Here is a 21,732-nt window from a genome sequence, read left to right on the forward strand (position 1 = left end):
TTGTAGGAAAACTACCGTCTCCCAAAGGTTTATAAAATCAGCTTCATTAGCATTCAAAGTTGTTGTGTTTTTTTTATAACAGTACTAGTAAGAACAAATCTTAAAACTCGTTCCTTTTAAGACATGTACAAGCGAAAATTTTATCTCTTGTCTTAATATTGTCCAAAAAGCACATGCTTAGATGGAATACCAGCCAGGTTTCTCGAAGATGCAGCACATATATCTGAATAAACTGTTCCTAAAGAACTCAAAATTGCCAGAGTAAACCTCTTTTCAAGAAAGATGATAGGCTAAAGCCAGAAAACTATGCACAGTAAGCATTTTAAACATTTGTTTCTAAAATTTTATAAAAAGCAATATACACTCAACTCGAAAGTTTCCTTATTGATAACAATATTTGGTATGAATTCAGTCAGGATTTAGTTGATTTTCTACATGCAGACATCTGCCTCATGTATCTTACTGATCATATCGAATGAAAAACAGCGAAACATCTTTTCACTGGAATGATTCTTCTTGATCTCCAGAAAGCCTTCGACACAGTAGATCATGAAATACTCTGTGAAAAATTGAATGTCATCGTTGTAAGTCAATTAGATGGTTTATATCGTATTTATCTCGGAGAAAACAAACTGTAAATGTAAACAACGCAAGTTCTGGAGTATGTGATGTTACATGCAGGGTGCTGCAAGGGACCCTGAATGTAAAGTTTTATCATATACAGATGACACGGCCATTTTATTCTCTCATTCTAATGCAAACATTATAGCTACAAGAAGTTGTCATCTATGTTAGGAAGCCGTCATGATTGGTTGGTAGACAACAAACTGCCACTTCCTCTGGGAAAAACTGAAAGTATTTTGGGGGGTGTTTTTTTTACCACAACGGAAACATACATCTTTTGATAGTAGTTCATTTTCCATAGAATGGAAGGGAATCAAAATAGAATGTAAATCATGTGTCAAATACGTAGGAATCTTCTTTTTTATTAGCTCACCTGAGCTGAAAGCTCAAGTGACCTTTCTGATCACCCGTAGTCCGGCGTCCGTCCGTCTGTCCGTCTGTAAACTTTTAACATTTTTGACTTCTTCTCAAAAACCGCTGGGCCAATTTTAACCAAAGTTGGCACAACGCATCCTTAGGTAAAGGGAATTCTAAATTGTTAGAATAAAAGGCCAGGCCACCTTCCAAAGAGAGATAATCAAGAAAAGATAAAAATAGAGTAGGGTCATTAAAAAATCTTCTTCTCAAGAACCACTGGGCCAGAAAAGATTAAATTTATAGGTAAGCTTTATTAAGTAGTGCAGATTCTAAATCGTTAAAATCATGGCCCCCGGGGGTTGGATGGGGCCACAATAGGGGATCGAAGTTTTACATACAAATATATAGGATTTTTTTTTTTAAAATCTTCTTCTCAAGAACCACTGAGCCAGAAAAGCTGAGATTTATATGAAAGCTTTCTGATACAGTGCAGATTAAGGTTTGGTAAAAGCATGCATGGCCCCCGGGGGTCGGATGGGGCCACAATAGGGGATCAAAGTTTTACATACAAATATATCGGGAAAATCTTTAAATATCTTCTTCTCAAGAACCACTGAGCCAGAAAAGCTGATATTTACATGAAAGCTTTCTGACATAGTGCAGATTCAAGTTTGCAAAAACCATTGCCTCCAGGGGTAGGTTGGGGCTATAATAGGGACTACGGTTTTACATGCAAAATAATATGGAAAGTCTTCTGATATGGACCAAGGTGACTCAGGTGAGCAATGTGGCCCATGGGCCTCTTGTTATTTTTTTTAAATTTTGGATAATGTATTGTCTGGAGAACAAATTGTTGGTATTATTTAAAAAGCAAATCAACGCCTGAATTTTTTATACAGGCACAATGTGTCTGTCTCTACTGTCCAGAAAATCACTTTGTAATATTTTAATTCGGTGTCACATTGACTATGCATGTGCTTCCTGGTACGAAGGGTTGACAAATTAAGCTTAAGAGCAAACTACAGGTTATTCAAAATAAGATTTATCTCCCAGAATTAGCAGTGATGTTACAGTATTTGAAAATCTGGAGTATTTGAACATTAGCAATATAGAGTAAGACAACTTCGACTGAATCACGTCTTTAAATAATATTTTTCATGATAAATGTCCAGATTATTTGAAAAAATAATTTTAGAAGAAACTGTTCCAACAGCTTAACTAGATTGATTAAGTTTAATTTCTTTGTACCATGGGTTGAGAAAATGGAACCCGAGACTTTCTATTATAACGGCATCAAAGACTGGAACTCTCTTCCTGATCAAATCAAATGTATAACCACTAAAATTTCATTTAAATCAGAAGTTAAAAACATTTACTCAATGACATTAGGAAAATGGCAGAAATTGACATTTTGTATTATTGATCTCAGTACATTGTTATGTACATTTATAGTTATTATTCAGGTTCGGCATTCAAGCAATTATCAATAATCAGTACTGTTGTATTCAAGTTTACATTACTATTTCAAGTTAGGATATAAACATAACCATGTGTTTCAATTTGAGTGTCTTTCATCCTGTTTTCGTCTTCTCAATAACCACTCTCTTTCTTGTTATTACAATATATTGTGTATGTCATTTCATAAAGGTAAAAGGACCCTGTTGAAAATAAGCCATGTTGCTTTCATGGGTAATCCTTGGCATAGGCGTTTACATTATATCCTCCATAATTTTGGTATCAAATAGCTTTTAAGAGTTTTCCTTTGTACTCCATGTATTTTACAAGATTTCTGGTTTTAAATGTATGTCTCTCTGTGATATATATTTTCTTGTATATATGCCTATTCCTAAATAGACAAACTAAAAAATTAATGATGAATGTTCTATACTATTACATTCTGTACATTCTTTAAACATAATTCAGACATGCTTTTTCTCTGACTTTTTAAGGTGAAACTCAGTCACAACTTGAATGTTCAAACATCATAGAAACATGAAACAGATGAGTGATAAAGAATCCATTGAATTGATGATTTTTTTTTTTAGCTTATGTTATGTTGGCCCTCCATATTATTCCTCTAGGAGGAGATGGAAAGCTGTTTGGAATACTTCAAGTTTGTGCGACGGGTGTTTTGTGATGGATAAATGTGAATTACGTTACAAAGACCACCATTTTCTGAAGTCTGAAAATAGATATTTCCTTTGAATTTAAACGTACAAATACTTTTGAATATCTTTATAAATTTTTACAAACGAAAATATATAACTACTTCTTTGTTAATTTTAGTATGGAAGTCTATCCAAAGAAAATAATAAAATGCCATTTCCACATACCCCCCCCCCTTTTTTTTTAAAGCGCTAAGCGTAGCTGCGCTTTATTGTCGCCAGTTGGATTTTGCTTTCGTCATCATGTATCCGGTTTATCGCCACCTATAGGCAAATTTATGAATCACTGTAGTAAACAAGTCGTAACTTTGCAACCAACCTAGAACGGGGTTTGCATTCATATCCGTAAGGGCAATTTTGAGCAGTTGTTGGAAATATAGTTCGTTGGACAATGGATAAAATATATATAAAAAGGTGACAATTTTTACAAATCATATAAGTATACTCATTTACTAGTCTCTGACAGGAGAAATTAATGGAGCTGAACATTTTGCTATTATTTCAATAGGTAAACATAACGAAGGTAAAACATTGAAAAGGGTCATATGTATAATCCATTTACCAATTATTTTTAGCGAGACTGGAAACCTATTTTGTCGCCATCTGGTGCAGACTGGTTTTTTTTTCAGTTTCAAAGATCAGAATAAAGATCTTAGGGGAGGGAAACGACAAAAGGTAAAAAAATCATAGGTCTGCATTTACGGAAGACAATGTCTCGGTTTCAAAACACCGCCTGGAATTTTACGAGGGCTGTTCACTGAAATACATCTGATTAGTGATAGATAAAGGTTGCCATTATGTCAAGCATGATTGTAAAATGGTTTGGGATCCACAGCATGCAACACACAATGAAAAGTAATCGTGTTTTCAATTTGTTTTTACATCAAACAGAAACAATTGACAATGACAGGTATATATGCTATTTCAAAACGTACAAAGGATAAAGAAGTGGGGGGGGGGGGGGGGGGGGGGGGGGGAGATGCTTTTATTGTCTGTGTTCCCCGTCCCCACAATTTTACTGTGAATTATCTTTTCACATAAAAAGTTATATTTTTTCGGCGAGATGCCTCTTTATTATTTCTAACAGGAGCAATATTAGTAGTGAAGATTTTCATTAAAGTTTATGGAGACTGACACCTTCTCCCCGTTCGGAAGATGATGATACCAAATAGATATATATAGTCCGTATATGAGTTTACAGCATTTACTATATAGGTGATTTGATTATGGAAATTTCACTGGATGACATATCTAAGCTTTTTTCAAAAGCTAGACTTGTCAATGTTAGACTGGTTCTACCTATTCCGTAATATCTTTGTTAAGGGACCAGTCAAGCGCTTAGTTGCGTAAAACAGAAAGTTTGAACATTACCGTTTGAAAATTACGTTTGTACGTGTAACTTTTAAGTGCCTAGCTTGGGATTCTCATTGAGCTTATACATTTACATGTTGTAAATATGTTTATTGCGAGTCATTTCAGTTATGAGTTTCTTCATATTAGAACCCCTACGCACGCAGTGAATATTGTGCTTCTTTGCTAAGGTGATTTGCAGTTTCGTATAAAGAACTGTTTTATAAGATTCAAACAACAGCAATGTGTATTGTGTCTCATTCAGACCCAAGACAAACAAGTGAGTTTACTTCGCAATATGAATATGATCTTTTACACCAGACTGTAATACAACATGTTGATGAGTACTGTGTATAATGTACCTGTGTACAATCTCTAAGTATTTGGGGCTTTTATTTCCATATCAACAAACAATGACTACAGTGCCTAAATGTAAATCCATGTACATATATATTAATCTAATTTATGACATTAGATTTGATATATCCTCTCGCACTAACTTCATGTTAAAATGACTTCTTTCCACTCTTGTTGATAAAGCAGCATTCAGTTTCAAAGTTATCAATATTGCACATGTACAATGAACATCTTTAAAAAAAAAAAATAATAACTTCCTTAATTTTGCTTCACTTGTATGCGTATTTAACTGGCTTATTTGGATTCGCATTCTCTCCGACCTGATTTTGAATTTAAATCAACTTCATTATATAAGTCATACAAATGTATATTTATGTATGAAAGGTGAAGATAACGAACAGTGATCAATCTCAGAACTCCTACAAGCAATACAAAATAGAGAGTTGGACAAACATGGACCCCTGGACACACCAGAGGTGGGATCAGGTGCCTAAAAGGAGTAAGCATCCCCTGTTGACCGGTCACACCCACCGTGAGCCCTACATTATGTATACCCTGATCAGGTAAACGGAGTTATCCGCAGTCAAAATCAGTGTGCCAAGAACGGTTTAACAATCGGTATGAAACATGTCAGACAGAATTTGGCCCAATGATAGGTTGTATTGACGAACTAGATCGTTATAACGACCATAGAATTTGCGAAATGCTGACTTCAATCGAGACTGTTGAAATCCCTGTACCATCAACTTGTTTGTCAGTAGCTTACCTCGATTTAAAAACTGACTATACCCAGAACAAGCTCTTGCATATCGAATCAGTTGAGATATATAAACACCATATGCAGGTGATAATGGAATATTGCTACATAAATATGGGAAGCTGACGATGGAGAAGCTGAAATCATCCCGTTTGTCATACAGTTGAGTTGTCAGTTTGCCGTTAATGTCTACTTTCAATAAAATATCTAACTTACAAATGATTTCTGATAAGGTGATGAAATGGATGTAAAGTGTTTCATAGACCTTCCTTATTATGTTGATGTGTTTTACATGAATATCTGTGGCACTTGTTACTTGGTATATGTAGTTATGTGTTTTTTTCTTTTTTTGTCCAGTTATTTGTTTGTTCCTTTCTTTCTTGTTTGGCATACATGTATATATTAAACTAGTGACTTGTTTCATTTTAGTTGTATTCTAAAAACATTTCATACATTATCAAACTAGAACACAGTAGTAAATTATATATTAGATATTAGTTGTTGTGAATGATGATAGGCTTGAAAGTTTCCATTTATTTCTATTGTAATTGATCGGCGTCCGTCGTGTGATAACAATTGAACACTTTCAACCGAAAACTACCATAACAACTGTTTTCAAACAAAACTTGACCAATTTCCAAAATATTCTTCTCTACAACATCAGATATGTAAGAAAAAAACATTGCATAGTCTTGTAGAGCAGCGAGGCCTTTACTAAAATTGTAAATTTCATGATCTTTGGGAATAGAGGTTCTAACTCCAGGGTGGGGCCAATTGGATAGAGAGTGTTTATGTGTAAAACATTTCTATAGCACCGTATTTAATGCTATTGATACTGGATTCTTATTACATAGATATTTAAAAGGAGCAGGTGTCATTTACCAAAATTGTAAATTTCATGATCCAAGGACAGGGTTTTGGTTTCGGGTGGAACCAAAATTATTGTAGTGAACATTGTGTTTAACAACGTCATACAAAGTTTATATTTCAACATGGTGAAAAGTTTCAGGACATTGTTTCCTATCCTTATTTGTTATTTCCTTACAGAAAATGTATTATATAGTTGTTCGGGGGAAAAAAGAAAGAATAATGCAAGAACTTAATCTCCTGTTGTTGCTGCCCATTAACATTACAGACAGAATTCATGAAGTCAACTTAGCGCTTTTCAGTACTTTCATTTTTTCATGGATTAAGTGTATCTAAATATGGACTATTTTAGAATATATGGTAAATTTTGAATTACATGTTGGTTTTTAATTCCATAGTTATTATACATCTATCAAATAATAATATTTGAAACACTATTTTGAATACAAAAATAATAAATGTTTTAAATTTTAAATCAGCATCTAATTAAATAACGCAATTCACTGCCAAAATTACACAGGATTTGTTTCAGATGTGTGTAGAACATAAATCCTTTTTACAAGAGCTAAATTATGTGTTTTCTAATTCTAGGAATATTGCTCTTTCGAAATCAACACATCTCCTTCATTTTCAATGTTGAAAATTCTCAGCCGTTTTTTAAACTATTTGGGACACGTTAATTGACATTGGATTGCTAAATGTTAAGGGCATGTTCTTTCCAAAATCTAAACATAACGATTGTAAATTATTTCAATCCGCAAAAATGAAATGGATAAAATCTCTCGCTTACACACGATTTGGCCGAGAGGTTAGAGCGTTCGCCCCGCATGGGGTAGGCCGGGGTTCAAATCCCGGTCGCGACAGACCCAAGTCGTTAAAACGGGTAGTGATAGTTCCATCGCCAAACGCTCGGCATCAAGTGTGAATGTCACGGGTCCTCGGAGATGACCTTAAAAACGGATGTCCAGTGTCAGAGTAGGTGTGGCACGCTAAAGAACCCTCACTGCTCAATGGCCGTAAGTGCCGAGCATAGGTCTAAATTTGAAGCCCTTCACCGGTCTTGGTGACGTCTCCATATGAGTGAAAAACTCTCGAGCGAGACGTTAAGCAAGATACAATCAATCAATATAATACACACGATTATCTGAATACATGTTTTATTTATTTATGTAGGTCTAAACACTTCCTGGAGCTTATGTTTCTTTGTTGTATTGACATGTCGACCTAAAAGTTTATTTCTAGCTCCGAACAAATGAGTACATGACGATATATTCTATTCAACAAAAAATACTGATATTTCATTGGCCGTGTTGTTTAAATAAAAGTAAGTTTGGGTGATCACGCTATGTTATTCTTACAATGTGATTGGTCATTGAGGACAAATGTAAAACCTGCTTCATTGAAATATTTGAGAAGCTTCGCCCGAAACACGATTGATCAAGCACAGTATCACGCTGTTATTGAAATGAAAGTACTCGTTAAACGGGATCAAGTGCACTAATCCCTGTACTGATTATGTGTGTATTTCTAGTAACAAAAGTATTCATAAACAGAGGTAAACAAACAGTCCCTACCACTCCTCACTGACAAATCAAACTGACACAAATCATGTCGGTAAAGAAGTTTTTTTCAGGCCCCTTGATATGTGATATCATTATCATGTGTGTATTGATTTCCCAAACCACGGCTCAGTTGATATATAATTCACGTGAAGAATGTTGCAATTTGGAAGAGAGGATTTTAAAACAGGAAGCTGAACAGATGAGGTGTAATAATGAAAGTAAGTACAGACAATTTTGAAAGATGTACCGTAGTCTCAAAATTGCAACGGTGTGTGCATGTATACAAATTGAATAACGCGCGTTATGACATTTTTTTGCACACACCGTTGCAGTTATGAGACTATATCTTTTTAAAAAAATCAATTGCTTTTATTTACATTTAACGTGTGTATTTTTCATTTATATCTTAAATCTTCCGCCTAATTCTTTGGGTAAGTAGCGATTAACGTAATAGCCATGGAAAGCAAAAGTGTGATGTCATATATGAAAGGTGAAGATAAAGAACAGTGATCAATCTCCTATAAGCAATACAAAATAGATAGTTGGGCAATCACAGACCACTGGACGCACAAAAGGTGGGATGAGGTGCCTAGGAGGAGCAAGAATCCCTTGTCGACTGGTCACACCAACCGTGAGCCCTATATCTTGATCAGGTAAACGGAATTATCCGTAGTCAAAATCAGTGTGCCACAAACGGTCTAACAATCGGTATGAGACACGTCAGACAGCATTTGACCCACTGATATGTTGTATTGGCAAACTAGATCGCTATATTGATTGTATCTTGTTTAGCGTCTCACTCGAGAATTTTTCACTCGCCGGAGAACTAGATTGTTACAACGACCACAGAATGATTATATGTAACATGTGTAACGTAAAAGAAAAGAGTGCTGATGCTGAAAAGATATAATAGTCCAATTCTCGAATTGATTTTCAATTGAACATCATACACATCAACCTATTAACAAAATTGTACGATCTGAACTGGGTTTAAACATGCAGTTCACATGTTTTCAAATCTATTGAATTGTAAACAGCGTGGGTATTACAGTCACTATAGGTGCTAGTCGCCCATGTTGTCACTTCGAAAAATTGAAAGTGCAATTACTGAAAGAAGAATTGATGAAAAATACCACACTTGAATTAATTTCTTGTGTTTGTTTGGTAATAATAACCACATTAAAGGTAAGATCAAATTATCTGTCATCGAATGAGGTGCACTTCTGTTGTCTGAGATGGAAATGGACAACAATAAACAAATCATTGTGTTCATTCTGCACCCGTGCGACCGAGCACAGAAACTGGTAATTTTGTCTGTAATGATAAAAGTAGGGGTCCATACCATACCACCCCCTTAATAAGGGGTGGTAATAATTTTATTAGTAAGTGGTATGGTATAGACCCCTACTATTATTATTACAAAATCACAAGTTCCTGTGGCCCGAGATGCAGACGACATGCTCGACAGTGTTCATACGCCCAACAGATTTATAGCGATTCGGTCTTCGCATCTATAAGCAAATATACTTCAAAACTTTCTAATGCATTTTATTACAGGATTGAACATTTTATATAGGATCTCCCATGGTTTGTGGCTGGATATGACTAAATTATCCAACGAGTTGTGTGTTTTCTATCTCCGAGCACTCCTAGAGTGCGTTTGAGATCGCCGTTCTTCGTACAAGAACAAATTTCTGTGGATCCTGAACGCCAACTACGCAACTCGAGAACTGTTTCGAAGTGCAAGAACTCACACCATCTCTGTAGGTAGTGTGGTCGAAGAACAAGAACACGTTCGTGCGCACATGTTCTCTTCGTTCGCGACTCTAAGAACAGAGCACGAGAACAGCGGGAACAACGATCTCGAACGCCATATCAATGAAAATGATTATTGTTAATAGATAAAACGTCGTCAATATATCTAAATGTTGAGTTGAAGACCACAGCAAGAGATTAGAAAATAGTTCTTATTGAGGATGAAACTCGACATTCTACTATGTTGGCGTCATACTGTCCTGAAAATGACACCAGATGGCCATAGGAATTTGGAATTTTCAATTTTGTGCGAAGATGGCCTCGAACTTGCTCAACAGTCAATCTACAGCCGAAGCAAGTACGATGCCTTCAAGAGGTCAAACAATGACACCTGAACCACACACGAAGGCAACACAAAGATGTGAAGTAGTTTACCCGCAGGACACACGAAGGCAACAAAAAGATGTGAAGTAGCTTACCCGCAGGACACATGAAGGTCACACGATGGCTACACGACGTCGTATCGAAAGCACAATGCGTTTGAACTAGGCAAGGAAGAATTTAGATACCTCCCGATGGATTGATTGTTTGTTTTGCTCTTTTCCGCCACACTGAACAATTTTTCAGTTATCTGGTGGCGCCCAGTTGTTATTGGTGGAAGTGAGAACCCACATACAATGCACCTGGGAAGACACCACCGACCTTCCGAAAGTAAACTTTCCCACTTACCGGCGCGAGCGGGATTAGAACCCGCGCCGAGCAGAGGTGAGAGGCCGTGTGATCTTGAGCGCGATGCTTTAACCACTAGGCCACAGAGGCCTCCCGATGAAATAAAACCATCAGTCGACATAGTATTAATATAGGACCCTATGGGAAAATGTTTTAATCTTCTCTCTGAAACTGCTCGGCCAATTGGGACCAAACTTTGGTGGAATGGTCCTTAGGGTTTTCCTTTCATAATTATATCCGATAACCACGGCATGCTTACTTTTCAAGTTATTCGAATTTTTATGTTAAAGTAGTAAGGGATCTTACATTTTGGAAAAAAATTTCATAATGACAATACTATTTTCTTGGTATTGATTTTACTGTCGCAGCTTTGTGGGACTAATAACTGGATCACCTTGTCCTGACATCGCATAAAAAGATCCGTCGAGGTAAAGTAGTGACCCAGGTATTTCATAATTTGCCTTCCTGGGTTCCAATGTTCCTTGTCCGCTCATGGTAAACATCTAGAAGTATTTTGTCATTTCCCCATGGCCCTGGGATGACATTCTGGTTCCTCTAAATCCATAAGGCTGTTTTGGGTGTCTGGATATCTCAATCTCATGCGATTGCGAAGGATTACACAAGTTTGGATGATTTTGCTGAATGTCTCTGGCCTCTGGTTCATGGTTCTCAACAAAAACTCGAACTTGTGTACCAGAATACCAAAGGTGTACTCCACTACACGCCTTGCTCCAGAGAGTGTAGTTAATACGATCTCATGGTGTTCCATGTTTCTGCTGGAAAGGGGGCTAATGAGGCTCTTCTTGATCCCAAAAGGCTAGCATTGTCCCTTACTAAGTAATATCGGACAGGAACGTCATCACTACGTAGAGTCTTGTCTTAAAGACCCATCTCATGACCGTACGGTCAGTGAAAATGTAGGCGGAGCCTAATCTAAACAGATGTTATTTACCTGGAGTGGCCAGGGTCTACCAAGGTGTTAATTGCTATATCCCATGGCACTCAAAGAAATACACAGAGACAGAACATGGTAGAAATCTACCTGTCCATGCTTTTTTTAAAATATAGTTTTGATATACACAGGACCTGTCTCAGGGACCTCTGCAGAGTTTCTTTGGCCATAGTGTTTGAATAATGGTTGTATTAATCCTAAGGGTAGCTGACACACATTCTACACCCACCCTCTCTTTCTCTCTCTCTCTGTCATTGACTCAATGAATAATTCCTGTTATAATATAGAGGTATCATAAATTGATGACAAATTATTTCAATAGGTTACAAGTTTTAGAAATTATTGTGCAAATTATTGTTTGGTTTTTGATTGTGTAATTTATAATACATATACAGGTATTTAGAGGGGGGAAATTACAATTACATTGAAATTGCATTGTTCAGGGGCCTTTTTAAAAACAATTGAATTACAAGAAAATAGCAGATGTGGACAGGTCATTGCTATCAAAACTCAGGTATACTGGGCTTCCTCAAGATCTAAAGAATGCCTGTAGATACTGGCTGTTATTGTTATCAAAACACCTCTCTGGGGTAGCCCCAGACCACAGTGTCTGCAGATGTCACTCCACCTGAGATATATTGTTAAATGTTTGATTGGCAGGCAGCTTACAATTTGGGGGTGTCAACTTAAAATTGGGTCTTTAAGGGAAATTGTTGTTTTGACTCCCCAGACCTTCCGTCAGTTCTAACCCATTGTAGATATATGTAGTCGCATCGTTGGAACCATTAGAGCCGATATCAATCAAGAGAAACTTGTATTCTGCATCGACCAGAGCCATGAGGACAGTGGAGAGGAAGCCATTGTAATTTCTGTAAAGGGAACCAGTATTCAGTATAAGGAAAGGTGACCGCCATCCAGAACACCACACCAATGTAGAAATTGCAATCTCTTCTCAAATTGTTCAGTAATGGCGTCCACTCTAAAGCCATTATAAAATACGGGATCACATCAGCAGAAAACTCGGCTTTGATGACATCGCATACTACGTTAATGATAAGGGGTATGATGATTAGAGGAACTCTGAAGTTGTAAGACAAACTTGGATAATTTTCACCACAGGCCAAGTGTCGTAGAGTGATGGAAAACTTGAGACCAGGAGAGAAAGACTTTCTGTAGCTTGTGTAATTCTTCTCTATTCTGCCATTTACCCTTCACAGGTCTTCACTGTATATACCTCTTGGAAGTCTTGTATAGTTATAACATTCCTCATCCTCTGTCTTCAGTTCATCTAGTAGAGTGCTACAGTGGCCATATCATTGTCTTCTTTTATCAGAGAGCCATTTCCTGATCCATATAAACCTCGGTTACCTCTTTCGCCTTGGCTTGTCCCGGTCCTAGAAAATACAAAGCAAAACAAGATAAGTACATTGTCGAATGTTAGAAAAGCAAATAGCAAGTACATTAAGACATGTTTTAACTGGATTTAACGGCTGTTTGAGTCAATGACCAGTCTTTACCTGTAAGAGGAGGTGCTGGGCCAGAGTGGGCCTGTAAGAACTGCTCATCATGTTCTCTGAGTAACATAAAATGGAGCAGTGCTTCTGTCTTCATTTCCTGGTTGTCTCATAAACAAGATATGCCATTCTGCAGGAACTGAATTCTGTTTATCATTGAAGCTTTATACAAGTCTCTGCTCAGGACTGACTGAGAAATATGCTGTGAGGCTGGCCTTTTCTACGTCCACGTTACCGTGACATATGTGGAACGCTTGAGCTACTCAAATTCGGCTGTCTTTGACGACAACGTCGTCCCATCTCGATGTCATCATACTACTTAGTATAATACGATGGATACACGACGGCATTGTGATGACTTCACGTAGTCGTGTTGCCATCCTACGGATATTGAGCAGCTTCTTTTTTCCTTGGTATTGTCTTCGTGAAGCAAAAATATCCGATGGCACCGATAATTACACGATGTCAAGACGGAGATAACATGATTTGACAAGACGTCCTCACGATGGCCTAAGAAGGAAAATGGGCACACGAATTCAACATGAAAATCAACCTTCGCAAGTTTTGGCATGCCAAGGAAATTGATTTTGCCACCGTTCACGAAGTTGCTGTCGGGGCCTGAAAAACTCAACCGGCGGTCCTACGATGGCTGAAGATGCCCTCAGGATTGACCTGCTGTTTTTACGATCAGATCCGAATTTGAACATTTCCTTTATCGTATGTCCATCTGGTATCAATTTCGGGTTATTGTGACACCTGCATTATATCCAGGACAATGATTGACATTGAATTTCAAAGGTCATACATCTAAGTTCAAGGTCTGTATCATTTGCGTATGTGTAATATGCTTATGTATATTAAGTTCCAAAGAATATGCCGATAACTGTTTATAGTATTTTTTTTTTTAGAATTTCACAGCGATTGTCAAGACGTCCTTTGGTCGGGAGGCGTGACCGATGGGGTGTACACCATCTACCCCCGCGGAGGAGGACCCCTGGAAGTGTTTTGTGATCAGAAAACGCTGGGCGGAGGATGGACGGTATTGATATTTCTTTTAAATGACAGTTTATTTAGGCTGTAATATATATCATCATAGCAAGAACAAAAATGATAGAACGTGTGTAAAATAATAAGATGATTTTGACTCCGGATTACTTCGCTTAACTGATCAAGATAGAGGGCTCACGGTGGGTGCGAACGGTCAACAGGGGATGCTTACTCCTAAGCACGTGATTTCGCATCTGGTGTTTCTGGAGTCTGTGTTTTTCTTACCCTCAATTCTGTATTCATTATAGAATTGATGAGATTAGCCATTGTTTGTTGTCTATACCTTTCCATCGTGGTATCGACATAATAAGAGAATTCGTACTGTCAGCTGGGTGTTGGGGTTTGAAGGCGAGTCAGACCTGGTACGTGTATCATCAGGCGAGGTTGAGGCGTGAAGGCGAGTTGGTTCCGTATAACGTATGGTAAACTTTGTCAAACCTTTAGCTATTATTAATGCTGACAACTGATTTCATGCAATACATGTCGTCATATATTTTAGTGTTCTAACACATTGATGTAGTAAGGGTCTGCATGAAAGGTGAAGATAACGAACAGTGATCAATCTCATAACTCCTATCAGCAATGCAAAATAGAGAGTTGAGCAGACACAGACCCCTGGATATACCAGAGGTAAAATCATGTGTCCAGGAGGAGTAATCATCCCCTGTCGACCGGTCACACCCGCCGTGAACCCTATACATTGTATCTTGATCAGGTAAACGGAGTGATCCGTAGTCAAAATCAGTGTGCCAAGAACGGCCTAAAATCTATATGAAACAAGTCAGACAGCATTTAACCCAATGACAGGTTGTATTGGCAAACTAGATCGTTACATGTATAACGACCATAAAGTTTGCGAAATGCTGACTTTAAACGAAACTGATGAAACCCCTGCACCACCAACCTGTTTGTCAGTAGCCTGCCTCGATTTAAAAACTGATCATCCGCAGAATGAGCTCTTGCGTATCGAATCAGTTGAGAGATATAAACACCATATGCAGGTGATAATGGAATATTGCTACATGAGTATGGAAAGTTGAGGATGGGGAAGCTAAAATCATCCTGTTATCATAAAGTTGATTTGTTAGTTTGCCGTTAATGTCTATTTTCAATAAAATATCTAAGTATGAAGCAGAAGTGGACGACTCTGTGTGTCTTTTATTTCAAGTTCACATGGATATATCGATCTTACAAATAAAATATTTCATACATGAAAAAAAAAATCACGTGCTGGTTTTTCGTTTTTTTCCCCAAAGGTAATTAAAAAACGGTTGAACGGTTCTGTGGACTTCTACAGGGGGTGGTATGAATACAAGTACGGTTTTTGGGGATTCCGCTGCTGAATATTGGATAGGTATATCTAACTAACACTGTATGTTAGTGACATTTTATAAATCCTAATGTGTGCACATGTAATTACTGATTTCACTGTATCGTTATAGAGGGCTTCGGGGAAACTGTGGCACTGCACTAATCGAATCATCCTCTTAAAGAACCATTAATTTCGGAATCATCACCATTACTAATATATAGAACTGATTAAGATATTCATTTCACACCTTATATTGCACTGTATGAAATCATCGTATATATGAACTGATATCCCAAGGTTTCTATGAGCTGAGAATAGACATGGCAGATTTTGCTGGTGAAACACGGTACGCTTCGTACAAACGATTTGCGGTTGGTAGTGAGGACGACGGGTATTCATTGAAGGTTATGGATTACGAAGGAACTGCTGGTATGAAGAAAATCTATCAAACTTTTAAGCTATTCCAACACTGATGCATAAGATTTACGTATAAAACCGCAAGTTTTGTGTCACGTGGATGATGAATTATTGCATTATTACGACACCATACAAATAAGGTGGAGCATTATTGTCACTCAGCGGGTAACCTGTGGCGGATTTAAAAGGAATGACACTAAGATATAACTCCCCATCCCCCTTTTTGGTTGGAAAATTCGATCTCATTTTGGGATTGCAACTCCCTTCTTGGGTTGCCATTGGAAATGTATCAACAAAGTTCACAAACCCTCTCCACCTTTAAAGGTATTTTTAAAATCCAAATCCGATAAACAAACCCAATTTACATGGGATATATGTGACGTTTTGTTGTTTATTGATTCAAAAGTGATAAGAGTATTAATTCATGCTATGAGGGTGATAAAGTTCATATTGAAGGAGTGTTTTGATGGGACGGGCGGGTAAGAATTTTGATGTAAATCGCTGTCCATATACATCATCATATTTCGTGAATAGATGAAACAAAATTTAGGGGATATATGTACCATTAAACAAAAACCCCAAATTGAGGTGAAAAAGAAACTTTGTTTCAAATAACGTTTGTCATTTGCTTTAGGTGACTCGTTGACGTCTTCCCACAATGGAGCCAAATTCCACACAAAGGACAATGACATCAATGGATGTTCTGTAAAATACAAGGGGGCGTGGTGGTACAAAGGCTGTCATGATTCTAACCTGAACGGACAATATCTGATTAAAAACCACTCTTCATTTGCGGACGGAGTCAACTGGTTAACGTGGCACGGATACTATTACTCTCTGAAAGAGACCGCCATGAAAATTAGAAGACTTTGATATCCAGGTTTCTGGGTCATTCTCTAAGTTTGAGCCATACTGTATCACAAGTCCACCAGTAGAACATATTCACAATATATATCTATACAAGGAGGAGGGCTTACAGGAGGGCAAAAAAGATCTAGTTTGTAGATTCATAAATTTGTATTAGTGGCATAAACAATAATTGAATATATATTTTCTGGTCTTTGTAACTTAATAACCGAAGTATCTTAATCATATATGTTTTTATTCTTTATTGTACATAATAACTCTTCAGTTATACCGTTCTTATGATTAACTATACGTTTGACGAATTAGTGAGAAAAAGACCCCACATCTTCAATAGACTTTAAGTATGAAAACAGTACCTATTAAATGCACATACACTGTACATTCACATGATGCGACCTCTGGTGTGACCAGGGGCCTTCTTAGTTTTCTAACCTTTATAGTATTTATGAGATTGATGACTGTACGTTATATTCACCTTCATATAGTATTTATGAGATTGATGACTGTTCGTTATCTTCACCTTTATAGTATTTAAGAGATTGATCACTGTTCGTTATCTTCACCTTTATATTATTTATGAGATTGATGACTGTACGTTATCTTCACCTTTATATTATTTATGAGATTGATGAATGTACGTTATCTTCACCTTTATATTATTTATGAGATTGATGACTGTACGTTATCTTCACCTTTATATAGTATGTATGAGATTGATCACTGCACATTATCTTCACCTTTATATAGTATTTATGAAATTGATCACGGTACGTTATCTTCACCTTTATAATATTATGAGATTGATCACTGTTCGTTATCTTCAGCTTTTTCATAGTCATGCATATGCATGGGATGGTTTATTTCATTGTTGATGATTTAGATTTATAAATGCGAATACAAGTTTTGCATAGTTAGCTTTTTGCGTGAACGACTTCGTTTTTTGGCACCAAATGAAACCATTCCTACCGTTGTTGTCCACACCCAGATTAATTACAAGTATTTTTGGCGTTGCTGGGGTAACAGAAAACTAGATTAATATTTTACGATCCTTGTTCTACCTGGAACCTTTAAATTTCACAACATCATCTTCATACTAGATGTGGTAGAAGAAATTATGACAGATCCCATATGATATTGTAATTCAACGTAATGTGTAATTCATTTCAGTGCTGTATAATATACTTATTAAACATTGATCCCCTATTGTGGACCCACCCTACCCCCGGGACCATGATTTGTACAAACTTGAATACCCTGAGTCTATGTCGGGAACCTTTCATGTAAATTTTCTCTTTTTGGCACAAGGGTTCTCTACAAGATTTTTTAAATGACCCCACCCTATTTTTCAGTCGGCTCGCGAAAAGTGAGATGTTCCTTGCTATCGCCATCGTCTCTAGCCACGGTTACTGAGTCCGGTAGTACTTACTCTACCTCAAACCGTGGCAGCATGATAAGCGAAACCCTCGATTTTCATGAATATTTATAAAATGGCACAATTTAATGTTTTTGACCAATTACAATTACATATTTCTGATATTTTAATGTCGAAAACGTGCAGTATTTATTTACAAGTAATAACGGACAAAAACGGCAATGTGAGACTCCTGTTTATAGAAACAAGTAAAGTTAATAAGTATTTATTAAATGAAATTCGCATTAATAGCAGTGGTTACGCTTGTAAATTATGTGTTAATAAACTTAATCGTATTCTCAAACTTGATGAGGAAATTCGGGGTAAAGTGGATGTGTTGAAATCTGAAAGACTAGAATTGATCAGACAATTATCTAAAGAGAGCGGCGTGGTTACACATATTATATGGTAAATTTATTACACCGATTAAGTCAACAAAGAAGCGTCCATTAGTTACAACAGCTAAAAAGTGTCCAGTTTGTTCTCAATCGGCAATCCTCGGATTATTCCACTACGAGCATGCAATAACCTCCACCAAAAAAAACAAAGAAACAAACATTGGGTGACTAATGAACATAAATATTCACGTAGTCGAGGATTTCTTTTAACATGCAGCCACGGAGACAATAGAGATGTGCTATCACCGGTTTCGCGGATGTTTATTAGCGGCTCACAAACTTTTCTGTTGATTCTTACACCGACTGCAAATAAATCCTTTGCTTAAAGATCGCCACCACTTTATGTGCTTTTTTAAACATATTTAAAGAACTACATATGACGCTAGTGTAGATTTATAGTGCAGACAGCCCAGTAGGGGCCCTGCTACACTAGGTTTGTTGCGGCGAGGCGACGATGGTGGTCGACTCTCGGATCCCCTGGAAAAGGGAAGGGTCTTCTTGAAGATCCGGGATGGTTAGGTCCTCCAGAAGGTGGTGGATGGGTCCATCTCCTCTTCCTAGAGTCGATCGCCCACGGATCCCCACAGTATAGTCGGAGAAGGGCTTGAAGATAGCTTGCTATTCTTCATCTGTGGTCGATCATACATATATAGACCACAGGCTACAGTGCGCATGAATACTTTAATTACGAGTACGAGCGCCCTGTCTAATCTTGAATTTCCTAGCGGCAGCATTTAGAATCAAGGGCAGGCTATGCAGTCTAAGGAGTTTGGGACGCATATATGAATATCAAATATATATAAAAAAAAACATGAAACAAATGATACTACGATTTTTAAAGAAATCTTTTATAGTATCTCGCTATCTTTGGTTGAAAATAAATTATATTACGAGGTCCTCGATTCATACTAGGCCTAATCGAAAGTGTGTAAGATCCTGAATTGAGCAAACATTGATGTCAGTGATGCAGTGAGAACACGTGGACTTTCAGTTTGTTGTGTTTTCGCATTCAGATTATTCTGCAGTTGTAGAATCAATCCAGTGAACTGTATCACATTTCTTTTCCATACTTTACCGTATATTGCATTAGTCTTTAATATGCATCCCCTCTTTGGGCTTAAAATTCGAGGGGAAAATCACAATTCATGTGTACAGAGACATGATTATTTCTCTGTTGTGTGTAATATGCAGCAATGTTTCAGACCAAGGGAGTATTCTTGGCTTTATTCTTCGCGGTTAACTTTACTAGATTTTTGTGCAAGTTCTTAAGGTGGTTCATTACACCAAAATTTTATTTAATGGCTCGTTAAAACAACTGTTATGAAGTATGGTTTCACCATCGAAAGAGTGATACAAGCTCTCAAGTATTTTATACTTTTTCTTCTTGTAATAAGCTGATATTTTACATTTTTATTGTTTGATAAAATATGTGATAATATAGAATGTATCTATGGAGCGCCAATGCAAATTAACATAAACTCAAATAATTGAAGATATCTCTAATTACTTAAAGATATCAATTCATTGCGCGCAACAATTCAGTTAATGCTCTCTTCAATTCTTAATTATTGTGCGCCTAAATTGAATTGATGATAGCATTAATCATTCTGCTGAATTGATGCGCGCTTTCATTCAACTGTTGCCCTCAATAAATGAATTTATGATATCAACAATTGATACATGTTACAATTCAATAATTAAGGTGCGCACAAAAACTGAATAATTGCTCTCTATGATTAAGTTATGGTATTATCAAAACTTAGAGCAATAATTCTTTTAGAGAGCAACTACATGATTATAGATATATTCAATTCAACATATCCACAATCGACCTAATGATCTCTTTAATTGAATTGGTGCTCTCTTTAAAAGACTCGATGCGCACATTAATTTCTTATACAAAAGGTTGTAAATAATTAAAGATATCTTCATTTGAATTAAAGAGATCCTCAGATCATTTATTCCGAGCTCTAGATTAATATAGCATTATTTCCACCACATTGATGTTCTTATAAATGTAATTGATAAGCGCAATGATTGAATCAATACACGCATCAAATCAATACGCAACTTCCGAGATATCAACTCTTCTGTGATGGAGGTACGTTCGGTGTTCTGTTGAACGCTTAGGTGGGTACAAGATGTGTACATATACTATAGACTAGTTATGTCAATACAGATAAAAGTAATGAAAGTGTATATTTTGTTTATATCAGCCGTTGGTATACATTAAACTGACCATATCAAGAATGATATTTGTTTGAATTAGGCCATTAAATTAAATAAGAACTTATTTTTTATTCCCTCCTTTGCACGAGTGATATTTTAATCAAAGAAAAATGGTGATTATCGGTGATTTGTTTGAGCTAATTTATTATTAAATACTAATAAACTTAATAATATTGTGTTTCCCTGCAGATTGGGTGGTTGCATGATGTCTGATAATCGGTCTTTAAGCAATATAATTATGAAGGTAGCGATAAACATTTGTACCCACCGCGTGTGGACGATAGTATGTTTTGCGTCTCACTGTGCGTAAGAGTTCCACTAAGGGAAAGAACTATTGGGCAACTCGGAAATTGCGTATTATTGTTCTCATTAATTAAACTAACGCGCACATCAATTGAATTGATGAGAGGAATGATTGAATTGAAGCGCGCATTAATTCAATTGATGACAACAATAATTGAATTGAAGCGCGCATTAATTCAATTGATGAGAGCAATAACTGAATTGATGATATTCTTCAAATGATTAAAGATATCTTTAATTATTTGATATTATGTTAATTTTGTGCTCCATATATATCCGTTACCAAAATGTTTTTGAAAATAAGAGATATTAGAGGTCTTCAATGTACAGTACTTGGGGCTATTTGTACAAAACGCTGTTATTTTGTATAAGGTTTTTTTTTTTATTTTATACATATTTCATCTATAGAGGGTCAAGTTCAAGTTCTTTATTACTTTAAGCTTTACAGCTTATCAGTACAATATCATAAACAATATAGACATGGCGGTGGTATATTTACTGGCGAACATATATGTCGCAGTTGTAATTTATAAGTGTGTTGCAGCGAGCGCTATTTTTAAATACTATTGGCGCGCATAGCCAATCGAATAAGAGGGTGTACGATAGTATGAATGAATGACTGAGTTTGTTTAGTCACGTTGAGAAATATAATTTAAAACTTCATTTTATATTATATTACTGGAGTTCTGGTAAAATTTACACTTACTTGTATTATTTTATTTCATTGATAAGTAATTAATATAATTGGCAGCGTAACCT

The 21,732-nt window shown here is 36.6% G+C and overlaps 1 pseudogene; it reads left to right on the top strand.

The window, feature by feature from the left end:
- Positions 1–8,116: 8,116 nt before the first annotated feature.
- LOC125656588 (fibrinogen C domain-containing protein 1-like) lies at positions 8,117–18,771 on the top strand (annotated as a pseudogene).
- The last annotated feature ends 2,961 nt before the right edge of the window (positions 18,772–21,732 follow it).

The sequence above is a fragment of the Ostrea edulis genome, chromosome 7 (assembly GCF_947568905.1).
Source record: "Ostrea edulis chromosome 7, xbOstEdul1.1, whole genome shotgun sequence".
NCBI classification, from domain to species: Eukaryota; Metazoa; Mollusca; class Bivalvia; order Ostreida; family Ostreidae; genus Ostrea; species Ostrea edulis.